This window comes from Sciurus carolinensis, chromosome 9, assembly GCF_902686445.1.
Source record: "Sciurus carolinensis chromosome 9, mSciCar1.2, whole genome shotgun sequence".
Lineage (NCBI taxonomy): Eukaryota > Metazoa > Chordata > Mammalia > Rodentia > Sciuridae > Sciurus > Sciurus carolinensis.
The window spans coordinates 34,727,554-34,744,634 of record NC_062221.1 but is presented as its reverse complement, the minus strand read 5'-3'; the positions used below and the strand labels follow the sequence as shown (position 1 = coordinate 34,744,634).

General features: G+C 40.9%; 1 pseudogene; it reads right to left on the bottom strand.

Annotated features, from left to right (window-relative positions):
- Window positions 1–14,410: 14,410 nt before the first annotated feature.
- LOC124993568 (palmitoyltransferase ZDHHC19-like) lies at window positions 14,411–16,621 on the bottom strand (annotated as a pseudogene).
- Window positions 16,622–17,081: the final 460 nt, after the last annotated feature.

Sequence of the window (17,081 nt, the reverse complement as noted above, 5' to 3'; positions counted from 1 at the left end):
TAATATTAATGATATCATTCATCGAGAATAACCTAATGGATATCACATATGTTAATCAATATTCAATAGATATTCATTACAAGTCAAACATTCTCAAGTCAATATGAATCATATAACATTGTATAGAATACAGCAGATAATCACAGAAAACTTATAATTATGAAAATATAGTTATTTTATGAAACTATATTGATATAAACTTGTACAAAAGATTAGGAAACAATAAATTAATTCAAGATAGTAATGTCAAGAAAGCATTATGGGAAAAACTGTAACTTGAAATGGATGTTACAGAATGAGAATGCTTCAGTGTAGGGAGTTTGTTGGATATCTTACAAAGGAGCATTTTGTAAGGCAGGTATTGTGTTTCTTTTGTCTTTTTTATGTCTAGTACCTAATGGCATCTTGCATTGAATTGTTTCATACAAATGTTTATTTAATAGACTATCAGTAACCCTTTGTAACTTTGGTCAAAATGAAGAACACCCAAAGGAAGGGTTCAGTTAATTCCTACAATAATTAAAACATAAATGTGATTTTTTTCTAGACCAGGAAAGGAATCAAACAAGACAGATCACAATGACACTGTTTGAAAAGCTTTAAACATACTGAAGGAGATACATGTGCATACAATCTTTCAAATTACTTATGCACACAAGAATAAAAATATGAAACATTAAATTCTGTGGTATATATTATGTGTTCAAGTATGAAGGTTATGGATGAGAATGGAGGTATTCATGAACTTGTAATGTATCCAGAAAGCATACAGAACTGGTATGTTTAGAAGTGGGAAGGCAAAAAATCCCAGGAACAGCAAAGTAAGTAAATAATCAAAAGTGAAGATATAAAATTTGTATATTTTGTGATTTTGGGAGAATGAGTGGTGAATTTGTGTAGAATAAAGAGTATGAGTGAGTTAGAATCTAAGCAGTGGTGCAGACACATCAGTTTATAGCAGCTCAATTCACAATAGCTAGATTGTGGAAACAACCTAGATGACCTACAATAAAAGAATGGATAAAGAAACTGTGGTATGTATACAGAATGGAATATTATTCAGCCAAAAAGAAAAATAAAATTATGGCATTTGCAGGCAAATGGATGGAGTTGGAGAATATCATGCTAAGTGAAATAAACCAATCCCCCAAAACCAAAAGTTGAATGATTTCTCTGATAAGTGAATTAAGATACATAATGGGGGAAAGAATGGAGGAGGGATGGATTGCGCAAAGGAAAATGAGGGGTAGGGAGGGGACCAGGGGAAGGGAAGATAATAGAATGATACAAACATCATTACCCTATGTACATGTATGATTACACAAATGATGTGACTCTACTTCTTGTACAACCAGAGAAATAAAAGTTGCACCCCATTTGTGTACAATGAATCAAATAATAATAAAAAAAGACTAGTGACAAAAGGAAAAGTTTAGCACACATTCAGTAGTAAAGAGAAACATTAAAAGTAGGATACACTGCATATTATCAGGAGAAAAGATTTATTATCAAATTCACACAGGTCAAGTAGCCTAGAGAAGAACAGGATGACAGGTGAATCCTGCATTTTAAAAACTGACAAAGACTAAACTAGTAATATGACTATTCATTAGAATTAATAGAATGAGAGAATTTCTTGTCTTTATTTTTAGCCAGGATAGCCTTTTGTATGTCTGAAGACAGAAGAAAGTAGCTCATATAAAAAAGATATTCAGTCAAGGGAAGAGATATGAATGAGTGATTCATCAAATTCATGAAAATTTAGCAAAAAAATCCAGATGAGGAGGATATAAAGTACAAAAGAATTTTTATTTTTGCATGTTCATAAAGTGCCAAATAATAAAATAATAAAATGACAAAATCCAAATTACAGTCAATAGAACTTACAGTCAGAAGCTACTCTTCCAACAGAGGATTAATATTCAGAATACATAAAGAACTCCAAACCCTTCTTACATAAAGAATTCCAAATGAACTAAACAGATATTCTCATAAGAAAATCCCATATGGCCAATAATTGTATGAAAAGAAATGTTTAACATCATTAGCTATCAGGGAAATGCCATAAAAAATACACTGAGCTTCATCTCACCCCATTCAGAATGGCTATCATCAAAAATACAAAAAAGAAAAAAAAATGCTAGCAAGGATGCAGAGAATATAAAGCTCTCCTACACTGTTGGTGGTGATGTAAATTTGTACAGTCACTGTGGATGGAAATCAGTGCAGAGAAAATTTTTAAAAAATGAATTAATGATCGGATCAATTGTTTATGAAAGAGCATATGCAAATGAAAAATAAAATTACAAAACGATGTTAAGTATTATTAGTTGCTAGGAAATGAGGTAAAATCATAATAGGTTACCAATACCCACTTCATATGGAGAATGTTAAATATTAAAAATTGTAAAAATGATGCTGGAAAAGATAATTAATAAAAATAATAAAAGGAAGTGAGGTTATATCACAGTTCTTTTTGGTTCCTCTCCATTAGCAAAGCAAGCAAAAATGGAGTGTAATTGGGCATGGTGACCCGTGCCTATAATTCCAACAACTTTAGAGGCTGAGATAGGATGATTGCAAGTTTGAGGCCAGCCTCAGCAACTTAGTCAGGTCCTCAGCAACTTAATGAAACACTAACTCAATTAAAAAAAAAAAAGGACTGGGGATAAAATTCAATGATAAAGCATCCCTGGATTAAATCCCCAGTATACTCCCCCACCCCCCAAAAATGGTGTATAGGTGATAGTCTGAGACATTATCACCAAACTGGAAACTGGGGAGATGACCAAGACTGAATGCATCATCATGTAAGATCTCAACTTGGTGGGCATATGCTCCTGCAGTGAGTGCAACATACATTTTCAGACCATGTCACATTAGATCCTTGCAAGAATTGACAATATTGGTAATCACATCAATGACTGGAGAAAATACTCCAGACCTCATAATTGAGATTGTAATGAAAGAGTTTGAAAACAGAAATAAGATACTTGACATACAACAGAGCTGAAGTGTTCAAATAGTTAACAGTAAAATCTGGAACACATTTTCCTAAGCTAAATATGGTTTCGTGCAGCTAACTACTATGTGTAGAAAGGTTTTATATTATAAAACACATTCTTATCACATACTATTTTGATATAGAGCAATTTTCCCAACAGTTTCTTAAATATAGTATCTCGATTTTTTTTTTTTTTTTATTGTGGCAGGAGAGGTCAGTCATGTTTCTTAGTCTGAACTCTTCAGTGTGATCAGTATGAGACAAAACAAAGACCCTTGTTCCTTTTGCCAATGATGCCAGCAATAGATTTGTCATGTGGTGAGAGAGAGAGATGGAATTGCTGGCCATAAGAATCTCATAGGAAGAGGTCTCAAAAAAAAAAAAAAAAATGGAGTTTTCTCTGGCATGGTCGCCTGAGTTCTGTTTTGTCACACTCAGATGGGAGCTTTGTTCTTAACACCTATGCCAGGTTCATCACTAGTCTGCATACTGAAATTATTGGGATTTTCATGTTCAGAGTAGAGCCTCATTCTGAAAAGGAAGGGTGGAAACTGCTGGCTGCTAGAGGCTCTGGGAACTAGATGCCCAAAAAGTCCTTATTTCCTTCTGCTACCATGCCTGGGAAATGACTTAATCACAGTTGGACAAAGGAGATGTCTCATAATTTTCTGCATCCATCATGGCCTGATTATCACCTGGGTGAATGGGAACTGGTCACTGGAGGAAGCATAAACTATAGGACCACACCTTAAGAGATTGATTTTACAAAAAATAAAAAAAAGGTTAATGTGCCCTGTGAATGAGATTTTGCTTCTCACACTCAGAACAGTATCTTTCCTTCTGGCCTTCTGCCAGATCTCCATCTGTCCAAGGCTTATAGAGTGTGCAGAACTTGCAAGACTTACAAGACTTGCAGAAGACCAGTTTGAGACCAAAGGGAAAAAAGAAAGGTGTCACTTTTAAATCCACTTAGCATAATAATATTTTCAACGTTTATCCATATTGGATCATGTAATTCATTTCTTTTTAAGACTGAATAATAGTCCAATCAATATATATATATATATATATATATATATATATATATGAATAGAATGAATAACATTCTATTTTATGGCACATTTTGTCTATCCATTCATCTGCCAATAAACATTTCAGTTGGATCTACCATTTGGCTACTATAATGCTGTTAATGTTGATGTACAAATACCTGTTCAAGTCCTTGCTTTTAATGCTTTTAGATATATCAGCAGGAGTGGAATTGCTGGATCATCTGGTAATAACCTGCTTAATGCTTTGAGGACTTGCCATAGTGTTTTCCACAGCACCTAAACCATTTTAAATTCCCATGAACAATATATTCAAGAGTGATATAATTTCTCCTCACACTTGATAACACTTTGTTTCCTGATGTTGTTTTAGAATAGCCATTCTAGTGGGTGTGAAGTGGTAGCTCATTGTAGTTTTGCTATGTGTTGAGTTTCTTTTATTTGTAGGATTACTTTTTTAAAAAAAAATGAAATTATGACATTTTCTGGTAAATGGATGGTAATGGAAAATATCCTGCTAAGTGGAAAAAGCCAAACTCAGAAACTCAAAGTCAAATGTCTTCTCTCAAATGCAGAAGCTAGAGTAAAATAAAGGAAAAGGGGAGTGAAGGATAGGATAACATAAAGAATGGATAAAATATAAATAGACATTAATATGTTTGGTGTGTTTATTGCAAACATGTTCTGAGTTTGGTTTGCCTTTTAATTTTGTGTGAAAATTTTACTGTAAAATTTTTGTTTCATGCACTCAAATCTATTAATCACTTTATTAACATCATCTAAGTTTGTATTTCTCTCTCCTTGAAATTGGTGTTAGGTTTATTGTTTTCTTTTTCTTTCAAACCTTTAATCTAGCTGAAGTTAATGTAGGGTAAGAAGAGATGGCACTCTAATCCGTGTGTTTTCCCCATAGTTATAATCAATGGTTCTAGCATCTCTTATCAAGTAAGATTTCATTTCCCTGATTCATGGTCACCACTTCCAAGGGAAACTGATTTCTTCATAAATGCTAAGATCTGCATGTGGAATGGACCTTCTGTGGTGCTCGCATTCTCCTCCAGGAATGAAGAATTTACCAGCCAGGTGCTTTATTGTGGGTGACAGACAGCCCCAAATTTGGAGACTGCCTCCCCCCTTCTAGGGACAGATGGCATCCAAGGAGTGGTCACTATGGGACATAAAGGCCCTGCCAATTTGCCTCAAAGCAGGGCAATTTTGAAGGGTCACATGACCCTTTGCTTGCTGGGCTTTTGTTGAACCCCTACCTCAGGTGACTTCCCTCTACTCAGTCTGGCATCTTCCCCTTTCCTTCTTCTTCCTTTCATGGATGTTTATCCCCAAATCATTTTCTGTAAACACTGCATGTTGAACTCTGAAGTCTGTTTTTGGACATTAACTTTTATTAATCTATTGATTTTAGCACCATGTATTTTGATTTATTTTTGTAGTTTTCAAATACAAGGAGAAGGAGCTTTTTGCATTTTCAGTTGTTATCATCTGAATTCAGAGAGTTACGATGTTGTAAATAAAACACCACACCAGGACTGCCGGTGTAGGTCAGTGGTGCAGCACTTGCCTAGCACACATGAGACGAGGCCAGTACCACATGAAACACACACACACACACACACACACACACACACACACACATGAGCTCACCTAGGAGTCTTCACCCAAATATCTACTTTCATTTTAAACTGGCATTTTGAGCCAGGCACGGTGACAGAGGCTAAGGCAGGAAGATTGCAGGTTCAAGACCAGTCTGGGCAACATAAAGAAATCCCATCTCACTAAAAAAAAAAAAAGAAGAAGAAAAGAGCTAAAGTATTTTCCTGGCACATGTGAAACACTTGGTTTGAGCCACAGCACCAAATTAATTAATTAATTAAAAGTATTGTGTCCATGTATAATATGTATATTTGTATATATATAAATTTATATGTAATTTATATTTTATATAGTTATATATAAATTGTATATAAATTTATGATTATTTAAATTTATAATTATTCATATTTATATAAATTTATATATATATAAATTTTTAAATAACAAAGCAAAAGTGACATAGGCCAACCTCATAAAACCAAAGGCTGAATTTTCTATCTGATACGAGGATGCTAACACAAAATAAAGGGGGGAGAGTAGAAGAGAAGTTCATTGGTTTAGACAAAGGTAAATGAAAGGAAAAGGAAATGGGAATAAGAGACAGTAGAATGAGTCAGATATAACTTCCCTATGCTTATATATGAACACACCACCAGTGAAACTCCACATCATGCAGATTAAGAATAGGGAGCTATATATATATATATATGTATAAGTCCAAATACACTCTGCTGTCATATATATATATATATATATAATACAAAATATTAATAACAAAAAAGAAAGCAAAACAACACATTAGCATCTTCTTTACCATCAATCTCAGCTGCAGTGTAGAATATTTTTGTAATGACAACTTTTTTCAAAGTGAAATTAAAATTCTTGCAAGAGGCAGTATTTCATGATATCAATAGAACTGATACAAGAATTATTTAACTTACTTAAAAGCCAAAAAATATAGTCTACAACAGCTAAAAACTGAAAAAGGAAAAATCAACAAGGTTGATAACAGTAAACTTTTGTAAAGAAGACTATGGGTTCACTGGTAAATTCTAAGAAACATTTAAGGAATAGACACCACTCCTTCTCAAACTCTAGAAAGAAATAGAAGATGAAGAAAAAATTCCCATCTCATTTTACAGGACCAATGTCACCCTTACACTAGAGTGAGACAAAAATATCACAGGGAAAAACTAAGACTCATAACCTTTATGAGTACAGATGCAAAAATCCTTTCAAAAAATGTAACAACCCAAATTCAGCAGCATATTACAAAGTTTACATATAATTGCCACCGGGATTTATCGAAGGAATTAAAAACTATTCAACATATAAAAATGGAGTGTAACTGAGCATGATGGCCCATGCCTATAATTCTAGCAAATCTAGAGGCTGAATAGAAAAATTGCAAGTTTGAGGCCAGCCTCACAACTTAAGTCCTCAGCAACTTAATGAGACCCTGATTCAACAAAAAATAAAATCTGAAGGACTGGGATTAAATTCAGTGGTAAAGCATCCTGATGTAAATCCTCAGTGTACCTCTCCATCCCCCAAAATGGTGTACAGGTGATAGTCTGAGATATTACCACCAAACTGGGAAATGGGGAGAAGACCAAGACAAACTCCCAAAATCATGTAGGATCTCACCCTGGTTGGCACAATTCCTGCAGTGAATGCAATATACATTTCAGACCACACCTCGTCAGATCATTGCAAGAATTGAAAATTCTGGTAATCACATCTGTGGTTGGAGGAAAGCACAACAGACCTCATCACTCAGACTGGTGAAAGAGTTTGAGAGCAGAAATAAAGATACTTACCACATAACAAAGTTAAAGTTCTTTACACTGAAATCTGGAACACCATTTCCCTAGGCTAAGAATGGTTTCTTGCAACTAACTACTATGTGTAGAAAGGTTTTATATTATAATATGCATTATTTTTTAATATATTTTTTAAGTTTTAGGTGGACACAATACCTTCACTTTATTTTTAATGTGGTCCTGAGGATCAAACACAGGGCACCGTGCATGCTAGGCAAGGGCACTACCACTGAGCCACAACCTCAGCCCTGTAAGGTGCATCCTTATCACACACTATCAAGTTAGTTTATACAGTGATTTCCCACCCAGTTTCTTGAACACAGTATCTGTGTCTTCAACCTAGTCAGTCATGCTATTAATTATTAAACATTAAAACTTGGAATAATGTCAATTATGTAGTACACCATGTTAATTGTCTGGGGAAAAATCAACATGGTCATTTGATGCAGAAAAATCATTTGACAATATCTCATACCTTCCCATGATTAAAACACACACACACACACACACACACACACACACACACACATGCGCGTGTGCACGCGCAAAGGTAAAAGGAAACTTCCTCAACCTGATAAAAGGCATTTATGAAAAATCAAATATTTTATTAAAAGTTACAGTCACAGAAATTAGGCAAGAAAAAGAAATTTTAAAGTATCCACTTAAGAAAGCAGAAAAACTACTTGTAGATGGCAATATCTTGCATATACAAAACCCTAAGCCAGTTATGGCAGTAGATTCCTTAACATCTTGGGCAGGTGCATAGGAGGCTGAGACAGGAGGATCACATTTTGGAGGCTAGCCTGGTCAATTTGTGAAACCACATCTGAAAATTTAAAAAAAGCGTTGGAAAAGTAGCTCAGTGGTAGGCTGCTTGCCTAACCTGCATAAGGCACTTGGTATGATTTGTTCCCCAGCACCACACACAAACACATACACACACACACACACACACACACACACACACATACACACACACACACACACACACAAGAAAATTATAAAGTATACACACATGAGCACATACACAATTAGAATAATGAATTCTCTTTTTATTTTGTGGAATAGTTTGAGGTGCGCTTGGTATTATCAAGGCTGCTGGGTTTCTCTCCTCTCATCTCTAGAACTTGCCAGGGAACTGTCTAGGTCAGTCACTGTGATTATTACTGTTGCCACATTTTAAGGATGAGAGAAATGCTAAGTGTCTTGCCCAAGGTCAAAGTTCTCTTCCTTCCCAGAATGGCTCTGTTCCAGTCCGGCAGAGCAGGAAACACACTTCTCTGAACCTAGAACAGAGAGGCAGAGCAGCCAAAGGAAGCAGCAAAAATTAGTTATGAATATTTAACAGGCACTCCCAACAGGGGAGTGAGTGAGGGCTCAGGCAAGCGACCTGTATATTGGTGAGTTCAGGGGCCTCTATGGGAAAACACTGAGTTCCTTCCTCTCTCTGGAGCCTGACAGCTTCTGTAATGTACCTGGGGAGTGACAAGTCAAATGTAAGAACTCACTACCCACTTTGATCTGTTCTCCCTGACCACACTCATCCCTCAGCTTAGAAAGCACAGAACCCAAGGCTCTCATCCAGGGCTCCCATCCAGGCTGCAGTTTCTCTCAACCCCATTTCTTGGGGCTAGAACCTACAAAGGGAATGAAGACGGGAGCTCCCAGAGGCTCCCAGAGTGCCCTGGAGAAAATGCCCAAGGAAGAAAACAGTGAGGGTCAGGGACTGGGAGCTGGGGTAGGGGACCAGGGAAGAAGACTCAGCCTCACCCACCCACCAGTCCCAGGGACCACAACTTGAGCCTCTGGTTTACCAACTTACTTGGGTCCCAGTGATGTGCAGAGGGTCACATAGCAGTTGCTGGCATATCCCTGAAGGAACTGACCCTGGAGGGAGATGGAGATGGGAAGAGGAGCTCAGAAATGGCAGGACTCGGCACAGCCATCTCCCAGTGACCCTCCCTAAGTTGTTCAGCTGAGCCAGGGCTCAACTCAGGCCTGGAGCAGGAATCCAAGGGCAGGGAAGCCCAGAGTGACCCAGGGATCCTGCCTCCCAGGGCTCCTGGGAAGAGCCACCTGCCTCCTCCCACTTGTGAGCAGCTCTCCCTGACAGTGCTGACCCTGCACCACCTCTCCTGCCTTCTCAGGGCTCCCTGCTCACCTTGTTCCTCCCCTGGCAGCATCCTTGCTCTGTCTCCATGGGGCCCACTCGTCCTCCCACCACGTCTTTCCAGATCCCTTATAAGATCTTCCCTTGCTGCTCAACTGCTCCACAGTCAGTGTCACTCCCTGCTCCCACTTCCCTCTCCCACCCCTCACTGTTCCTAACCATGTGCCTTCAGTGAATTTCACAATCTGGGAGGACAGTGGCAGCAGGGATGCCCAGTTGTATTTTCCTAGTAAGAAATCACATGGCCCAGGAGAGTCTGGGCTGAAGGCCTTCAGTACACAAAGGAGTAAAGGTCAAGCTCAAAGGTCAAGTCTTCCCCTGGGCACTGACTGGCTTCTCCTCTCCCTTATTCCAATTCCCCCTTCCCCTCACTCCATCCATCAGCATTACACCTTCGTGACCAGGTTTAGTCTCACCTCAACTTCAAGAGCGTTAGCTAGCAAATATTCTATCATAGTGGGAAGTGTCCCAACAGTACCGCGGCTCACACATGAAGACTTTGATCTTAAACACTATTCTCCATTTGAAGGAAGTAGAATTCCACATCATCAGGTCAGCTTTGGAATACTCCACCTTGTCCAAAAAGAAAGAGGAACCATTGTGCTCTATGAGGTTCTACCTCCTTTAAGGGCTTCACAGCACTTAAGAAACTAGTATCCTAACAGGTGCAGTGATGCATGCCTGTAATCCAGTGACTTGGGAGGCTGAGGTATTGGAATCACAAGTTGAAGGTAAGCTTCACCAATGTAGCAAGGCCCTCAGCAACTTAGTGAGCCCCTATCACAAAACAAAATACAATGACTGGGGATGTAGCTTTAGTGTAAAGCACCACTGGGTTAAAACCCTAGTACCAGAAAAAAAAAAAACAGATTAATTAATAGCAGAGTATTAAAAAATACAGAATTTTTAAATTTAGAGAAAGAATTTTTGATAGCTATGTATAAAGTATAGAAAATATTGTCTGTACATAAGGCATAGAAAAGTTTGTAAAGGAATGATAATACATTTTTAAGAACTGAGCAATAAATTTAAATACCTTCCTCTCCTCACATGGAACCTTATCAGACATGAATAGAATCCAACAGCTCTGAAGCACCCAGACCAGTTTCTCCCAGTGACTCCCCTCCTGGGGCTCCTGCTCCAATTTTGTGTATCACATGCCCTCCCACTCCATAGGATCAAAATCAAATGGCATCTTCTTCTTGCCCCATCTTCTGCCCAACTTCCTGCCGTCTCTTCATCTTCCCCTTATCCTGGGGGTATCAAGGCATTAGGCTTCTCTCTGTTCCATTTTCTCTTTTCTTCTATCCCAAAATGTTGATTCTTTTGTTTGCTGGTTCACTCATTTTATTCAGATTCCTTTTTTTTTTGTCTGCTGGGAATTGAAGAACCCAGGGCCTTGCACATGCTAAGCACATGCTCTACCACTCAGATACACTCCCAGCCAGAAATATTTCAGGGCATCAAGGAAGCCTCAGTCAAGCCAGGCACAATGAAGGACACCTATAATCCCAGAGACTGGGCAGGGGACTGAGGCAGGAGAATCACAAGTTCAAGAACAGCTTTAGTAACTAACTTAGTGAGACCTTGTTCAAACATAGAAAAATAGAAGGGACTGGGGATGTAGCTTAGTGGTAAAGTGCCCTCTGGGTTCATTAGGGTGGAAAGCACACTGCAAACAGCACAGCCAGCCTACTTTCAGGGCAGTGAGGCCGACTACAGCAAAATACCCAGAACACCATGGGGAGTGGCCAGGATAGCAAAGAGAGAGGGTTATCATTGGAAAATGGTAGGAAACCCAGCCCACAGCACCCAGTTACATACAAAGGAGAAATCTGGAGAGGTAAGCGATAAGACACACTAGAGGGCTACTTCAGCTACTTCTGGTTTCAGAGGCTATGTCCATTCCAGGTACAGTGGAGGCCTGGGACATTAAGGGTGGAGGTTGCTTGACTTTTAAGATGAAGCACAAAATGTGTAAATGACTATGGGAAGAAATGGAGGTAACAGTAAAAGCAGCACATAAGACACTTTTTGGTACCTGCCATTGTTCTATGTGTCTTACGTGAATTAATCCGTACTTCCGTGTTTACATATAGGAAAACTAAGAGACCAGATGACCAAGTAGCATGCTGTGATCTCCCTGCTAGCATGTTGTAGAGGTGTGATTTAGACTCATGAGGTCTGGCTCCAGTCCTTGCTACCAGTCACTGAGTAAGTGATTCCAGAAGAATTTGCATGAAAGTTGGTATATGTAATTAGTGCCTGAATTGGGTGCTGCAAGTAATAGAAAGGAACCCTCTTTAGTGAATCCTGGAGTGCAGTCATTTAGTTCCTTTGAAACTGCGAATCCTAAACTTGGAGGGCCTCATTCTGACCTAGGGCTGGAGGAACCACAGGAGGGAGGAAGGGAAAATGCTGCCAGGCAAACTAAATGATGACCTGAAGCTGGAGGGAGAAGACGACAGGCAGACCACAGGGTGATGAGTAAGGGCTCAGCAGAGGAGCCACAGATGGGAGGGGAGCCAAACATGACTGTGTCAGGGTGGTGACTAAAAGACTGGGAGGTGACAAGCAGAAAGGCTCCTCTGGCTTTTCAGCCATCTTGGGGTCTGCAGCTTCCCCCTCTCCCATTAATGCTGCCCACCACTCTTCCTGAAAGAGGCTTTAGTTAAGTTATTGTCATACTAAAGGAATCCCAAGGCAAAGAAGCACACTGTTATCATTCCTATTCAACTCTAAAAAGAAAATCTACATAGTACACAATCATAGAAGCAAAAAGTTGTACCCCATTTGTGTACAATGAATCAAAATACAGTCTGGAAAAATAAAAAGAAAATTATAAAAAAGAGAAAAAAAAAAAAAGAAACAAAGACAAATTGGAAAGAAAGTAACGAAACTGTGCTTCACAGAGGACATGACTTTCAATGTAGAATTACCAACAACAATCAGCAGTAGAACCTCTGATTCTATCCCAGGTACTGGAAAAACAACAACACTGAAAACTCCTACTCTTTGGAAGATGCTGCAAAGAAAATGAAGTGACAAGACACAGATTGCAAGAACAGATTTGCAAATCATAGATCCAGTAAAAGGAACCCTTAAAACTGAAAACTTTTAAAGGCGAATGTTTTCCCTGCTAAGTGGATGATGGTATATAATGGTGGTGGGGGATGGAGAATGAGAGAAGAATGGAAGGAAATGAGAGGGAGGGAGGTATGAAAAATGATGAAATGAGACAGACATCATTACCCTATGTACATGTATGATTACACAAGTGGTGTGAATCTACATCGTGTACAACCATAGAAATGAAATGATGTACCCCATTTGTGTACAATGAAACAAAATAGTCTGTAAAAAAATTAAAAATGGGCAAAAGATTGGAGCACTTTGCCAAAGACACTGATGGCCATTAAGACATGAAAATATGTTCAATATCTTTACTCATTAGGATATTACAAACTGGAGACCTAATGAGATACCAGTACTCATTTGTTAGACAGGCTACAGTTAAGAAACAAAATAACAACAAATGAGAATGAGGATGTGGAGCAATTGGAATTCTCATACATTGCTGGTAGAAGATAGAAATGGTACAGTGGTTATGGATATTTCCTAGAAAGTTCCACACTGTTACCTTATGACTGTTACCTAACCCTAACCCTAATCAAATTAAATTCCATGCTTGATTTTCTGGGTCTTTTTATTCTTGACCCCCATGGGTGGAACTTCATTGCCTGTGCCACTTTGTGATTAAGTTAGAGTCATCATTCCCTTGACTTCCTACTTTTGGGTTTCCGTGCCTTTTTGCAACAGTGCGCCTCTCACAGGCAATGCCCTCCTATTCTCTGTTTCTGCACAATCACACAAGGGACGCATAGAGTGGCTTGTCCTACTCTACACTGCAGGTCTGGGCAGACTGTTTCTTCCAGTCTGCTGCACCACTCAGGACCCACCACCTCTCAAAGTGTCCCCGGGTGTCTTCCGGTGTCGCTCTGATTGCAGCTTGCCTATCTATACAAGTGCCAGATGCACTGAATCACCTCTATCCTCTCCCTCAAAGATCATGCATCCTAGCACACAGTAGGCTCTGGAAGCAAAGCACTCAGAAGGGAGAGTGACCACCAAGCTCCAGGGGAGAAGAGACTTGAGCTACATCTTAAGGGTTGGGTCTGGAAGGACTAATGAGGCACCATCAGGGCCAAGGGCAGTGGGGAAAGCCCAGATAGTGCCAAGGGCAGAGGTGCCAGATGTGTGCACACAGCTGGGTATTGTGGTATAGGCACTCGGTCCCACTTACCTAGCCCCGGTAGGGGGGTCTGGCAGTGCTCACCACACTGGGCTGAATCAGTTACCCCAGGATGAATGGCAGGAGGCCTCTAGTGGCAGGTACAGCCAGTATGAAGCCATGTGCGGGCTAAGAAGCCAAGTGGCAGAATAGTTTCTCACTGGCTCTGCCTTTTGACTAGAATTTGCCCTCCCTGCTCTCCCCCAGCGTACCCTGCTCACCTAGTCTTCCTCCCTGGACTGGACTGTTAGTCTAGTATACCCAAGGGAAACCACACTCCACCACAATGTTGTCCCACATTGTTCCTTTCCACCCTTACTCCACCACTCCATGACCCCACTAGATTCTTGTCCATCCTACCTTCCCTTATTGCCCTGACCCCAGTAACCTTCAACATGCCCTACACAGGTCCTCCTCCCAAGTGACTTTTCCCTTTAGCCCCACCCGCATCAGGCCTGCCCTGGGTTACCCCATCCCTTGGCTGTCTACACTTTCCATCTCACAGTCTGTGCTGTTCCTAGTGTGAGCCATGACTTTGTCCATAAAGAATGGCATATCTCTCGTGCGCACAAAGATCACACAGGTCAACAGCAGTGCACCTAGGTAGAAGCAAAGGGACAGGAGCAGCACTAGGAAGATGTGGATATTGCAAAGACCCACACAATTATATACTCACTTGCAGTGGCGGTAAAACTCCTAGGTTAGAGGAGACAGGCCTTCAGGGTCTATCTAACCTGGGCTTCATCACCCCCAAATGCTCAAGTCCCCTCATGGTAGCCCTCTAGGCCACCTGCTCTTGGCCCTCCACACAGGCTCCCATCTCCAGGGAGAAACTGGCATGTCCATTGTTAGGGCACAGTTAGGACTCCTTGGCTCATCAGATTACTTATCATGAGTGAGGTTTTCAGAGACAAGACTTACCTGGGTAACTTGGAGTAGGATATAGAATAACTCTGGGCCTCTCTTTTCTCAGATACTGGGTAAGGATGTAAAGAACTCCCTTGCCCAGCCAGCCTTCTGCGCTTGGAAACCCGTGCAAGATGTGCACATGAGAGAAGATCACTCAGAACCCAGGAAACCCTCCAACTTGGATACCCAGAGAAAGACAGGCAAAGATCCCCAGAACAGGGAAACACCTGGCCTAGGGTCTGGGTATCCAGTATCAGCAAGCAGGGGATGAGACAGAGGCTGCCTTTCCTCCACTGACTCCACCAGGCTCAGTACAGATGTGTAGACACAGAGGCAGTTATATATGTAAGTGACCAAGAGCAGCTAAGAGCCACTTTCTGCAATCTGGGAAGATGGCCTCATACCTACCCTTGATCCATTTATTATGTGACATTCCTGGTCCCGACCAGGTGCTCAGTGGTAGGTTGATGAGTGAACAGGGAGGAGGAGTACTCACCTCCACACAGATGTTGCAACAGGGACAGTTGAAGGTCCAGGGAGGGCCACACTGTGAAAGCAGCACTGTGGGCACCACGGTATTTGGAAGGCCCTCTGATACATCCATGTCACATATGGTGAGTCGGAGTCCTGCTCAAAGGAACCTGACATGGGAAGAGATTTAGACAGTGGCAGGAGACTCTTCCATCACGTGTCTTCTCGGGCCGCCCCATAGCATCACTGGGCAGCAAAAAAGGTGGGGAGAAAGTGGGCAGGGGAATCACAGTCCCTTTAAGCAAAATGACCACTCAGATGGGTTGGAAGTCAAAGAGTAGGGGGTTTCCAGCCAGAAGAGCTGTCTATAGAGTTCTACCCTTTGGAATAGTAGTGGGTGCTTCAAGGCATATGTGAAATGAAAAGGAGGAAGAGAGAACTTCGTGGTTTAGAAAAGCCTGCTGGTATCTCCCTTCTAATGAAACTGCAATACCTGAAGAATTCCTCTTTTATATTTATTAACACCTCAGTGACTTGGGAAATGAAATATTATTGCCTAAGTAATTATGACATGGAGAGAAGGGATCCTGAGGCCGTAGGTGGTGTCACCTCTGTAAGGCATCAGGCTGTGTGGTACCACCTCCTTTTCCCAGGGATCTGAGGTCTTACCTTGATGCAAGATGCCAGGATCAGAGAAACTGAGAAAAACCAGACGGTACAAGCTGATCACAAACAGAAGGCCCATAATCATGGGAAAGTCCCACTCCCCAATCTGGGCCAGCCATCTGCATCTGAAATAAGAATCAGACTCAATTCTAATCCAGAGCAACACAGAACTCCTCATGAGGCCTTGGTTCACCTGAGGTAGAACTCAGACCTTAAGGACGGATCTTAATACCCAGGCTAGGGACAGAGCATGGAGACTCCACCAAATGTCACCAGCATTATCAGCCACCCGCAGTTCCCTAAATGCATCAGGCACTCTAGACCTCTGTGCTTGCACATCACTGTCCCTCTGACTATATATCCTTCTTTCCCCAGATGACCCTCCCTCTCCACTTTACTGCCTCTGACCCTCTCTCCACTTCCCTGCTTTTGCACTATCATTTTCTCTTTTCCCTTCTATCTCATTGTAAGAATCCAACTTCATGTATGGGAGACTCACAGGAAAGCAAAGAAGAGGCCACTTAGGTTGACCAGCAGCACCACATTAAAAGCAGCAAACAGGCTTGGGAGAAACCAGGAACATCCGACTGAAGGTTGGGTTGGGGGCGTTCCTTCCTTTGAGAATGGCATGACTAGGCCTCCTGTACTCAGAGAAATTAGAGCCACCAATTACCTCTTCTGGGATGGCACTCAGAATGCCATGAGTACAGGAGGGAAGGCAAGAAATATCAGGTGGCACTTTACTGAGATTATGGAATGGGAGGCTCTGGCTGCTTCCAGTTACTTCTGAGAGCAACCTTCCTCCCCCACCCCCAAATACACATGTTGCAGACATCTTGCTCTTACAATTTTGGCTTTGTTGGAGCCTGTGATGATGTGGATGTGGTTTGTTCCCCAAAGATTCATAGTTTGGAGGCTTCGTCTTCGGTGTGACAGTGTTGAGGTGATAGAACCTGTAAGAGGTGGAGCCTAGTGTGAGATAATTCAGTCACTAGGGATGAAGCTCTTGGAAGGGAGTAATGCACTTCTTATGGGCCACATTAGTTTCTGTGAGAGTGGGTTTTTATAAAAAGAGCAAGATTGGTCCCTC